Source organism: Toxorhynchites rutilus, chromosome 3, assembly GCF_029784135.1.
Source record: "Toxorhynchites rutilus septentrionalis strain SRP chromosome 3, ASM2978413v1, whole genome shotgun sequence".
NCBI lineage: Eukaryota > Metazoa > Arthropoda > Insecta > Diptera > Culicidae > Toxorhynchites > Toxorhynchites rutilus.
Genome location: NC_073746.1, coordinates 296,715,675 through 296,729,060, shown reverse-complemented (window position 1 = coordinate 296,729,060; position 13,386 = coordinate 296,715,675).

The following is a 13,386-nucleotide window of genomic DNA, read 5'->3' as shown; positions in this document are numbered from 1 at the left end:
TTTTTAAATAATTTTCTCTACTACTTCAGATATATAACAACATCTCTCTGAACAAATCTTTGTTTGCCAAAAATATTCTAAATGCAGTATTCATATGCATCTGGTCATAATTGTCTTTAGCAAGGAGAGAAATTGATTTTGATAGAGTGTCGAAAAGCTGTTTTAATTAATCTTTTTTTTGCACTAAATTTCCTCATATGAAGCAAGTTGGTCAAAGTAAACCGATATTTCTTTGTATAATTGTATAGTATCGATAGTGTTATTCGTGAAGTAGTGTCATGGTAAAAAAAAACTGGGTTTTGTTTGGTCGATTTTTCGGTTGCAAATGGTTATAAAAGTCCCGCTGTGGATACAGTCTTCAATTCGGTATGTTAAATGTTCGGTATTCGGTATGTTCGGTATGTTTTTCTTTCATAGCTATGATTTCGAACTTGTGTCGATATTCTATATTCATCACTATCCTAAATGCCATAGGCCACCTCTAAACGCTTGGAATCTGTGGAAGATAGTATTGGATGATTATTATCTTTTCAACGGTTTTTCTATAGTTTCTGTTTTGGTCGAATTTACTAATATGTAATTGAGTTTTTGTTTTTGTGAATTGTTTTTGAGTTTTTAACTTCTCGTTACTAATGTTTTTGATAATTTCTGCGTTATTTCTATTGTATCTCTTGTATACTGTTCCATGAGATTGTTTTATTGTGAGATTTGGTTTTTATTTGTTTTGAACATCATGAACAATCTGAAAATCATCAATTTTCTTTGATACTGTTGTCGCTCCACAGCTAGGCTAGTTTGGAACTAGTCCTTTCTGGAGCCACCAAATGTTGGCGCAGCTCAGAGGACGAGGAATGGATTCCTCGTTGCAACCACCAAATGTGGTTGCAGCTTATCGTGCTTTGAAAATAGGGAGGCCCTTTACCGGACGCTTTGTGGTAGGCCAGATCTAGTAGAGTGCATATGCGCCTACTTTGTTAGATCCGGTGGTACCGCGTCACTGGGAGGTTTTGGCCGGGCGTGGCCAAGGGGAAGGATAAAGGAAAGGGAAGAGGTTGGAAGTTTCGGATTTGGCCGGGATTAATTTGGCCTCTGGCTATACTCACTCGACCTTCTATTTTGATCCTTCCTTGGTTGATCCTTCCTTGGTTGATCCTTCCTTGGTTGATCCTTCCTTGGTTGATCCTTCCTCGGTGGGGGGGGGCTCGTCCTGGATGTGATATTTTGCCTTGATTTAAGGTGTGCAGTTCGAGAGTTCAGATGAGAGTGATTTATTCATAGAATTTCTTAGGTTTTTATACATAATTTTTATCTCTAGCTACTATTTGTTCTCCCTTTCCCGCTCATGTGCGAGATCCGGGGAAAACACGTGTTTTTCTATATTTCTACCCTTTGTTACTCATAGCGATAAGTTGCCTGCGCAACCCATCGCAATAAACATATTTGTGAGGTCTTGTCTACCCTAGAAGGGCGTAGCATAAGAGAGAGAGAAAAGAAAACAATTAGTTATTCTAAGCCAGGCGGGCAAACGAGGGATGATTATTTACACGCTCGCTTGCGTGTTATCTTTTCCCTTTGTTTATTGCCCTAATGAGCTCCTAACGAGCTCTTACTCATATTTCTCCTACTCTGTGTCATTCCACCGGAATAAGCTCCGGTGCAATAAACAACCTACGCAGCATCTGTTTTGTTTATCTTTCCTTTCCTTTATCTTTCCGGCGGAAAGCCGGGGAATAATGTTGTTTCCTGACTATTCATGATAGAGCGTGGTCTAAACACCCGCTCTATCGTTCCGCGATGAATCGCGGTCTTAATGCTTGACCTGTGCGGCGACATTCCGGCCCTCGTAAATCGCGTAAGGCAGATTTATCAATTGAGCTGTGCCGCATCTGTTTCTAATTATTTCTTCAATACTTCTGATGCCGAATTGTTTCATTCTACAATATCCATTAGGGTTATGTTTTTATTACATTTTCGTTTTGTTTCAACTTGAAGCTATACAAATCAAATTCGATTTACTATGAGTGGATGATTCATGGTTGAATAACGTAAACCATTTGAACGTATTCGTTTGCCTATGGATTTATTTTTTAAGTGTTGCAAATACAATGCGATCTTATCCTTTTCTGTGTTTCAATCATTTACAGCTTAGTGCTTCATCAATTCATCTATATGACTTCTTACTCTCACAGGAGTATATTCATTTCTTCAATATTTCTTCTTTCCATAAAAGTTTCCTGAACTACAAATCATTAATACATTCAACGTGTTTTTAACAGAACGATTTTCAATTCGAAGTTGTGTTTTTTTTTTTTTATTTAGCATATGTCTGGTTCTACCGGTTGACCTCCTCAATGCTTGGTCCTTGATTCAATTTGTAGTATCTCTCGTTCAACTGCTCTCCCATTTTGGACGCCTTGGTATTCATTTTTACCATTGACTCCGATACTTGATGAATCTTTTCGTCTTCGTGAATTCGCATTGCTTGTAGCTCGTTTTCCATGTCGTCGCTACCAAATATCAAATCCGCCAAAAAACCGAAGAATCCTTTGCTTCGTTTGGTTCTCGTTGTCTGCTTGATCTCATCAATCGCGTCATCGCATAAACGCTCAACAGATGTTGTAATTTGCTCTAGTAGAGAGTCTTCGATGACAAACTCGATGTCTTTCATTGCTGTCGTTAAGTTACTTCGTATGGAGTTAATTGATTTGATGTCTTCACTGGGAATCGTATTTGTTTGAATATTTGTTTGCCATATGCCTCTATGCAGTAAACACGTTCCTTGATGATCAAACATTAATCCGTCACTGTCGATGGGTTTTATTGATATAGCGTTGATTAGAGTGAACGACATTATGATCGTCATTATAATTTTCATTAGGTTCGAAAGGTTGAACTGGGATGTAGGAACGCCTTTTGTTATAGCCTTGTTTCGTCTTCTTTTTTGCTTTGATTTTGTTGGATGATTTCCTTTACTTGAGATCGTTGCATTTCTTTCCTCGGATGAAGATATCAGCATCACGTTGTTGTGACTTCTCATAGGTTCTTTGACTGTTTCTTGAGAACGATCTTGAATTCGTGTTGGACGTCCGATATGAAATTCATTCGTCGAAAAGTGTGCAGCCATCATGTTTCTTAATTATTCGTCTCGTTGAAGCAGTGCATTTCCATGGGAAGAGGCTGGAATCTCGTATTTAATCTCAGATTTAACATTTCCAAAGATAAACCAGCCTATTTTACTTCTTACTGCTATTGGTTCATTGTCGCCTCTTCTTTTGGTTTCCATGGCGGTGAGTAAATGGCTGTGACTCAGCCCTATCAAAATCGTCGGTTTTGCTAATTCATAGCTCTTGATCGGAAGGTCCCTCAAGTGAGGATATTTTGCAGCCATTGCCTTGTAGTCCATTGTTTGAGTCGGGAGTTGTAGGTTCTTAATAGTTCTTACGCCGTCAAGTCGATATGACTTTCTGGAAGACCCTTGAATGCGAACTTGGACTATTCTGCTGTTAATTTCGTTCCGAGACACGTCTTGTGTCCATTTCAGTTGTAGGGGTTCTTCTCTTCCGTGAAGGTCTAAAGAGTTTGCCATTTCCTCATCCAGCAATGTCAGGGAAGACCCTGTGTCCAGGAAGGCATATGTATCGACTGAATGCCTTCCGTTCTGAAGCGTTACCGGAATGACTTGATAGTACTTCTCATTTGCTGAGGATTTGTGGATATTGCAGCTGGCTTCATGCGGAGCTGTCGTGGACGTACCATGAGCGGTTGGTTCTGTTGGTTTTGAGTGTAGCATTCTGTGGTGGTGTTTGTTGCACCCATTCAAACCGCACCTTCTGGTACGTCTGCAATCTTTAACCATATGACCTGTACCAAGGCATCCGAAACATATTTTTTGCTGGACTGCCAATTGACATCTTTTCTGGATGTTCGAATTCTTAAATTCTGTGCAATCAAAAATTTTATGGTTATTCGAGCAAACCGGACATTTCATACGTGGCATCTCTTGATGGACGTTCGTTTGGTTTCTAGTTACTGTTGGTAGAGAAGAGGCCATATTCCTCATTATTCTGGCGTGAGGTTTCAGCCAGTTGCTCAATTCTTCTAGAGATGGGACATCACCATTCATCATCCTGTTGCGTGTCCACTCTATTTGCAAGTTGTAGGGAAGTCTCTTTATTAGGTCTTCTATTAACCGTGCATCTAGTAGGTAACCTCTTTGGTTTATAACCGTCATATTTGCCACCATATTTTCTAGGGCATCAGACATTTCGATTATTACCGATCTACTCTCTTTTTTAAGTTTTTGTAGATCGTGCAGTAGTTCCTCATATATGAATTTCGGGTTTCCGAAATTTTCCCCTAATCTCTCCATTATGCTCGGAACATTTTCTGAGTTTGTAAATAGTTGCTGCACGCTTTTAGCCGCGCGTCCTTCCAGCGCAGCCTCAAGTCTGGAGAGATTTTCATGATCTGAAAACGCACATTCTCTCGTGCTGACTTCGTAAATCCTCTTGAATTTCGGCCAATCCTTTGCTGACCCGCTGAATTTTGGCAAGGGAGTCAAAGCTTGCCTTTTCATTAGAATCATGAAGTCTCCATGCTGTGGAGCTGGTACCATTGCACTCCGCTCCCAGCCAATTGATGGACCGGGATTTATTGGTAGTGGAGTTTGAATCGTTGCTCGATCATGTTGTTGCCCGGAAATGTTAATTAGGGGTTCAGTTGACTGCACTTGTGCCGGAGAGCATGGTAACTCCGTTTGTTGCTGTGTTGCTGTTGTCGTCGTACCCACGACTAAAGTGTTGAATGAAGCCTGCAATGTTGCTATTTCGCCTCTTAGATTTATCATGTTGTTGCGTTCGCTAACATGCATCTCTGTTAGTCGTGTGACTAGATTCGTTAGATCTTCTATCTGTTTTTGTTCCCTTGAATTATTTGTGGCGGCAGGCGCTATAGGTGTCCGTGGAAGTGCATGTGCTCCTTGTTCGTTAATTCCTTCGGTGGGGTTACACAGCGAGCAAACCAAGTAGCCTTCTTCTGTTGTCGGTGTGTAACCTACACACGTGTTATGATAATTATTCTTACATTCTCGGCATTGAACCAAATTATCCGGATCAATCTTCTTATTGCATGCAAAGCAGCATGGGCGGGAAGATCTCGTGAAACTTGATTTCATTTTGTTTGTGAGGCGCCTTGTTGCCGTCACTCCTTGTTTAACCTTCTTTAGTGCGTAAGTGGCGAGGCGCCTGGTTGCCTTCGCCTTTAGTGCTCCAAACGTTGCTAAATGTTCGTCTTCCGGCCCTCGTGACCGGATTACTGGTGTATGACGAGGCGCCTGGTTGCCTTCGTCCAACTATGCCTGACTGGCGGTCAGTCCTCTGGATCTAGTTTTTTTTAGTTTTTCGTTGCCTTTCTTGGCATTCCCTTCATACCGTCTTCAACGGACTGGGTTTGTCCGTCTTTCAGGACCAAATTTCTGTTTCTTGAGATGCGCAATCTGCCTCTTGGCTAGCTGGTGGTGTCCACAGACAACCGCACCTTGTTCGTCTTTACAAGACCGAACGTCCTCCGTGCTAAGACGGGCGCAAAGCAATTCAAACAGGACTCTCAACTCAACCGAGCACTTTATAGCCACCAAATGTCGCTCCACAGCTAGGCTAGTTTGGAACTAGTCCTTTCTGGAGCCACCAAATGTTGGCGCAGCTCAGAGGACGAGGAATGGATTCCTCGTTGCAACCACCAAATGTGGTTGCAGCTTATCGTGCTTTGAAAATAGGGAGGCCCTTTACCGGACGCTTTGTGGTAGGCCAGATCTAGTAGAGTGCATATGCGCCTACTTTGTTAGATCCGGTGGTACCGCGTCACTGGGAGGTTTTGGCCGGGCGTGGCCAAGGGGAAGGATAAAGGAAAGGGAAGAGGTTGGAAGTTTCGGATTTGGCCGGGATTAATTTGGCCTCTGGCTATACTCACTCGACCTTCTATTTTGATCCTTCCTTGGTTGATCCTTCCTTGGTTGATCCTTCCTTGGTTGATCCTTCCTCGGTGGGGGGGGGGCTCGTCCTGGATGTGATATTTTGCCTTGATTTAAGGTGTGCAGTTCGAGAGTTCAGATGAGAGTGATTTATTCATAGAATTTCTTAGGTTTTTATACATAATTTTTATCTCTAGCTACTATTTGTTCTCCCTTTCTCGCTCATGTGCGAGATCCGGGGAAAACACGTGTTTTTCTATATTTCTACCCTTTGTTACTCATAGCGATTAGTTGCCTGCGCAACCCATCGCAATAAACATATTTGCCTCCTTGTGAGGTCTTGTCTACCCTAGAAGGGCGTAGCATAAGAGAGAGAGAAAAGAAAACAATTAGTTATTCTAAGCCAGGCGGGCAAACGAGGGATGATTATTTACACGCTCGCTTGCGTGTTATCTTTTCCCTTTGTTTATTGCCCTAATGAGCTCCTAACGAGCTCTTACTCATATTTCTCCTACTCTGTGTCATTCCACCGGAATAAGCTCCGGTGCAATAAACAACCTACGCAGCATCTGTTTTGTTTATCTTTCCTTTCCTTTATCTTTCCGGCGGAAAGCCGGGGAATAATGTTGTTTCCTGACTATTCATGATAGAGCGTGGTCTAAACACCCGCTCTATCGTTCCGCGATGAATCGCGGTCTTAATGCATGACCTGTGCGGCGACAACTGTTATTTTTCTGCTATTTGAATTATTGATTTGGAAGTTTTTCATTTTGTATGTGAACTTTTCTTTTCATAGGAATTTTCAAACTACCTATTAATAGTTCGTTGGATGCGACATTGATGATAGCGCCTAAAGATCTCGAAGACTCGTATCCTCGTATCCATCGAAAAATTCATGAAATTCGAATAGAAGGAATTTCTGTTTAGGAAGTGATCCAAAATTAAAGAAAATATCAATTTCTACAAATTTATCGATACGATGAGAACCGGAAATGTTTGTAAAATGATGCGGTTCTCCGTTTTTCTGCATTTTTGTGTGTATATGTGCAGGCGAAATATAATTCTTACTAGCGCCTGTGTCTACGAGAAACTTCAGATTTCCAAATAATGTTTTAATTTCTATATAAGGGAGAAAATTATTTTCTATGTTATGAGGTCTCAATTCCTCCGAAAAAATTAACTCGACTCTTTTTTTCTGATGGACAATAGTTCTGACTGGAACCAGACAAAGTGTGTTTGTGATTGTTATCATCTTGTTCTGTCCCTTTAATTTTAGTTTGATTGTTAGTTGATCGAAAATGATATATGGGATATTGCGTAAAATTTGTTTTTTGACAGTTTCCTTGATTCATAAGATTGTTGTTGGATCTATTATTTGAAAATCTATTATTGATATGCTGATTATTATTATAATATTGTCTCTGATTCTCATGATTATCAGTAAAATTCTGCGGATTATGTCTACGAAAATTGTTACCATTTTGATAATAGTTATTACCTTTGAATTGAAAATTCGACCGGTAATTTGAAAAATATTGTCTGTTTCGGTCTCGTCCAAATTGAGATTTGAAATTTTGGAATTGATTCCGATTACGGTAGTTTTGATGCTGGAAATTAAATCTTGAAGTTTTGTTGAAGCTCATTTCTCTTTGAGCTTTTAAATCAATTGTATCAAATTGATTGGCTGGTTTGAAATATCCTAAGCTTTTATAAACAAGAATGTTTCATGCTTCTTCGAGCGTCTGTGGTGTTCCAAATGCTGACTGACCATGAAGAGAACAATAATTTCTTATTTTTTCAATTGCACTAGATTCAGCAAATTCAATTTGATTTCTTTAATATTCATTTTCATCGGCAAAATCAAATAAACGTTCGCCTTGATTTATAACTAAGCTCGATGCAACGCCCCGAACGGTCTAGGGCACTTTCTTTACGCATTAAAAAGAATAAAACTCTTCTTTTCTTTCCGCGAGACTGTCCTCCTGCGTGGCTGATGATGCACTCCTCTACTTTATTTTCTCTCTTAACCTAATCGTTCACTGAGGATGTTTCTTATTGAAATTATTGAAATTAGATTTCTTATTGAAATTATTTCTAATGGGACGCGTGAAAAGGGTCACTACATCACCCCCTACTCAACGTGTTTTAGGGAAAACTGGAAGAGTTTTTTCTAAAATTGATTGACTGGCCTTGTTATGAGGTATTATCTTGTTTGTCGTTATATTTGTCTATATAACTATGAATCTTTTGATTTTTTTTTTCTAATATGTTATCATTATTATTTATTGTTCTAATATTGTTCAGGATATATTTTTTTTTTCTATAAATGCATATATCTGTATAAGTGTTTTCTTCGTAAATTATCGTTTAATATATATATATATATATATATATATATATATATATATATATATATATATATATATATATATATATATATATATATATATATATATATATATATATATATATATATATATATATATGTATCTTCACTTCCTGATGTACAATATGTATTAAAAAGTTGATAAACTTACACAAATCCGAATGTTTGTTTTTTTCTCTTGTATGCTAATTGTTGGGAGTTTCACAAAACAGTAATCCAACATCAAATTTGATGTTGCTGCCTAATAACCAAAACAAAATAATGTAGAGCTCTTTCAAATGAGTTCGACTTGTGGAAAAAAAATCGTAGAAAATGTTTTTTTTAGTCAATGTTTTTATATTCCGGATATAATTTAAATAAAAATTTCCTTCAACTCTGTAATTCCGCTATTCCAGATGAAAAACAAAATGATCATATCTCCATAGAATTTCCATTAATGCCTTATAGATAAACACTTGTGCTTTTATAGCTACAATAAAAATAGTTTTCTTTTCTTTTCAAATTTCTTCGTATAATACGTTTATTAATAATCCCTTATTTACTCTTTTAATTCATTCATCATATATTTGAAGGGTGTGTATACCTCTTCCATTAATTTTCTTCGCATTTATAGCGCTATTTCGTTTCATTCATATGTTTGATAATATAATTTTAACCTACATTTTAGTTACTCATGAACTTTTAATTAAGTATTGGGACATACATGCCCTTACAGGAAAGAATTCCTGGTTTTCCAGCTCTTCGGTACATTCAAAAGCTATGATTGCGATTGATGGAAACATTTTTGTTAAATTGGCTGTAGACATCAGTGTTTGCCAAATGATCCACTCATTGAAAAAATCGCTTTCGTTCGTTCAAATATGATCTTTCAGGAAACATTTCCCTCAGCGGTATTCTTTTGTTGTTATGTGTTGCAAATCACGACACAAAAGAGAACGAGACAACTCTGCATCGGCTCGCACTTTATTGCACACCAGCATGCAAGCAAAGCTATCATATACGCTTTTGGTCAGAAAGCTTATTTTGTTCTTTGCCTCTAACATATGCATATCGACCTCTCCATGCATCATGAAACAGCAGGATCGTACGGACCACGCAAAGCGAAAGATTCATATTCAGCTAATGTAGCAGATCCTGATTTTTAAGTCTCAGAGAGTGCAAACTATATGATTATGTTGCTCGATAGAGGCTAAGGGAAGGGTAGTCAGATTATATTTTCCATTTTTAACGTCACTATCCCTTGAAATGTGTATATTCATATAGACCGCATAGTTTTACTAGCAACACCGCAGGCTTCGAAAATGGTATGCGATGTTTGATACAGATCGGATATGCAATCAACAGTCTTCGTTCCTCTCTTAGTTTAATCACTAAATGTTACACAAGTGATTACTGACATTCATACAAGTATCTGAATAATCCTCTCATATTTGGTTATATGTTCGTGAGAGTTTACTTGCATGACACATTGTGTATCATTCGATTTTGATCGAAATCCAAACACTGGTAGACATATATGGCTCAATATTTTACTTTTTTAAAATTCCACTTCAAAGTGTGTTTATTAAATTTGAAATCACACCTGTTTAAATCTCGATAAGTCCATTTCCCCATATTGCCCTGTTCATACTTTTAAAGTATGGGAGACAGGAAAGCTTTTTTCCAAACAAAATAAGCAGTTTTTACAGAATTGAAGAAATACTTTTAAATAATAATTTCCCTTCTTTGATTCATGTTTCTCAAGACTTGTTATCATGTTATCCTGTAGCTTGTCTTTAGATAGTATCATGTTTCCTATATTTAATGATTACATTCATTGATTAGCCCTCGCCAGATTAATTTTATTGAACGATTAGCATATCCTTAATATCATTCAGTTTCAATTGTTAATCACATAGAAATATATATATATATTTTTAACCATGGCTGCAGCCTCTCCTCCCTCTTTTTGTTTATAATGGGCAAGTAAAATTTAAATTTATACTTGAGGTTAGTAGTACAGGTCGGACTCGATTATATATAGTCGACCATTTTATTCAACAATTATTTTCAAATCCTATACATAATCGAATCTCAAGAAAACAATTTTTTCATTAATGTATAAATGTCAAACGTTAATAGAAAAATAGCTTTTTGTGATTCAATTATTTATTGGATTCGAAAATTAACGTTGAAAGTGAAATTGCGATTATATATAATCGAGTCCGACCTGCAATTATGTAATTTTCATACAATCCCACTTTGAAGTGTGTCTCGTGGGGAAAAAATAAAACCACATCTGTTAACACATTATCGATTAGAACATTTTCCCACATTGCCTCTTTCATAATATTCAAATATCTGACATATAACGATATAACGATTACCATATTATTTTGTTGTTGAATCTTGTTTGCTGTTCTGTATCAATTTCTCTGGTGTGTTATTTTTCATTGTTTCGATTTCCATTTTTATCGTGTTAGCAGAAACGATAAGCTCTGTTTTCTCATCTTTCAATGTGTTCATTCCTGTTTCTAAACGTTTGATTGATGTGCTAAAATTGTGATTTTCAATCTTGGTTTCATCGTAATTCTCCAATTTCTTCTCCAGTGTCTCAATCGAGTTTTTTAATTCCCATGTTTTCCATCATTAAGCATTTGTTCTTGTCAAGTACATATAGTTTCTCTTTTTCTTTAGCTTCCAGTTCATGTTGCTGGGTCAGCTGGCTTGTTAATAAAAAAGATTACTCACCTTACATTACATTATCCGCAAGTCGTCCGCTGTAGCTGCTCAGCTTCCACGGAAAAAAATTCCTCGGGCCAGGTTCTTTTTTTTTTTGTTTACTCACTATAATAAAACTTTTCTTTTTTTCGACTTCATAAACACCAAGAGTCCACAAAGTTCTTTTTTCTTTAGATCGCGAAGATCAAAAGTTGTGAATCCAATTTCTGTAATTCCACGATTTCACTTTTCCAAATTAATTTCTCACTGCAGCACACTCTTCTACTGAGTTCTTATTATTCAGCTTTATCAAGGTAAAAATCTCTACAAACACACTCTTTGCTGTAATACACTTCACATTAGTCAGAAATGGCTAATCAGCAGGTAGGATATTTGAACAATCGTTACCTTACGGAAAAAGTAACAAATTTTTCGGAGACGGGTATTAAATTCGGTCTATAAAGTATCCGCTCTTTTAGAGCAAATCATCATTCAACGAATCAGTGACGAAGTAGACGGAGGCTTGACAGAATTATTTCAGTGAAAGTGAAATTGTTCGATAATTACAGCTTTGAAGATTAGTGATGGAACCGTCATTGTATTTTGTGCATCGACCATGTTCGTTGACTAGAAAACTTGGTTGGCTAACTGAGAATTTTTGCTCACGAGTAAGGTTATCTGTATAATTGTGGAAACTCGGCGAAAGTAAAACAATCGATTCAAGTTTCGTCTACTCATAATACTTTCGTCTACTACATATAATATCTTCTATTTTTTACGAGATGTTGATAACATTGTAATTTCTATTAGTTAAATGATGCTATAATCTAAGGAATCGAAATTCCCTAGATGCTTGCAATGAAGGCAAGACTTTTCGCTCGTCCTCTCTCGAGCACTTCGTGATTAATCTAGGGAACTTATTTCCCTAGATGTCGGCAATTGAGGCCTAAGAATCACGGATTTAATTAAAGGCAACGAAGCCAGGGAGCCTATTTTCCTGGACTTGTTTTGGTCTCTTACGGGCCCCTTCCAAAATTCCCGTAATCGCGAATACGTTTCAGTATCAGACGGCTCCAGATTGGTCCGTCCGAGTGAAACTCGCAACTACTTTTCGGTGGGGGAAATTTTGGGTGTGTGTGTGTGTGTTATACCTTTACTCGAGCTCCTTCCTTGTTAGGAGCTCTGGCCTGGTGCGTGGCGCCTGGTTGCCAATTTGGGGGTATCCGGATTCTGATGCGTGACGCCTGGTTGTCAACGCTTAGTGGGTTTTCGGATTCGGATATTTTTAACTTGAACTATTTTACTTGATTGAACTTTCCGTTTTTATTTGAACTGATGCTTGAACTTTGAACTGAACTTAAATTGAATCTTGACTGAACTGAAATTGAACGGGAATTGAACTTTCCGTTTTTATTTGAACTGATGCTTGAACTTTGAACTGAACTTAAATTGAATCTTGACTGAACTGAAATTGAACGGGAATTGAACTTTCCGTTTTTATTTGAACTGATGCTTGAACTTTGAACGAAACTTAAATTGAAACTTGACTGAACTGAAATTGAACGGGAATTGAACTTTCCGTTTTTATTTGAACTGATGCTTGAACTTTGAACTGAACTTAAATTGTATCTTGACTGAACTGAAATTGAACGGGAATTGAACTTTCCGTTTTTATTTGAACTGATGCTTGAACTTTGAACTGAACTTAAATTGAATCTTGACTGAACTGAAATTGAACGGGAATTGAACTTTCCGTTTTTATTTGAACTGATGCTTGAACTTTGAACCGAACTTAAATTGAATCTTGACTGAACTGAAATTGAACGGGAATTGAACTTTCCGTTTTTATTTGAACTGATGCTTGAACTTTGAACTGAACTTAAATTGAATCTTGACTGAACTGAAATTGAACGGGAATTGAACTTACTTCCTAGGCCAGAATCCCGAGTATATATACCCAAGAATTCATTCCTAGGCGTTAAAACTATAAAGGAGAGAAAAGATCTCTCTTTCCTTCTCAGACAACCGAGCCCATATCGATTGTCTGCCTGCTATTTCCCTACATGTAATTTCTACCCGCTTATCTCTGCGGACCTCTGTCGCTCTCGCTAGAGGGGTACAATTTAGAAAGTTTATTACTCATCGTCGGCCTAAAATGTTATTTTTGTTTATAGCCCTTCGTATATTCGATAATGGGCGAGGCCAGGCTTATTACCAGCAATAATCATCTTTCGCCTGGTGCCTTGTTGTCTTTGTGTATTCCAGGCGCCTTATCTGCCTATGCTGCCTGCTCACGGTCCCAAATGAACACGTGATTTCCTATCTTGTATGC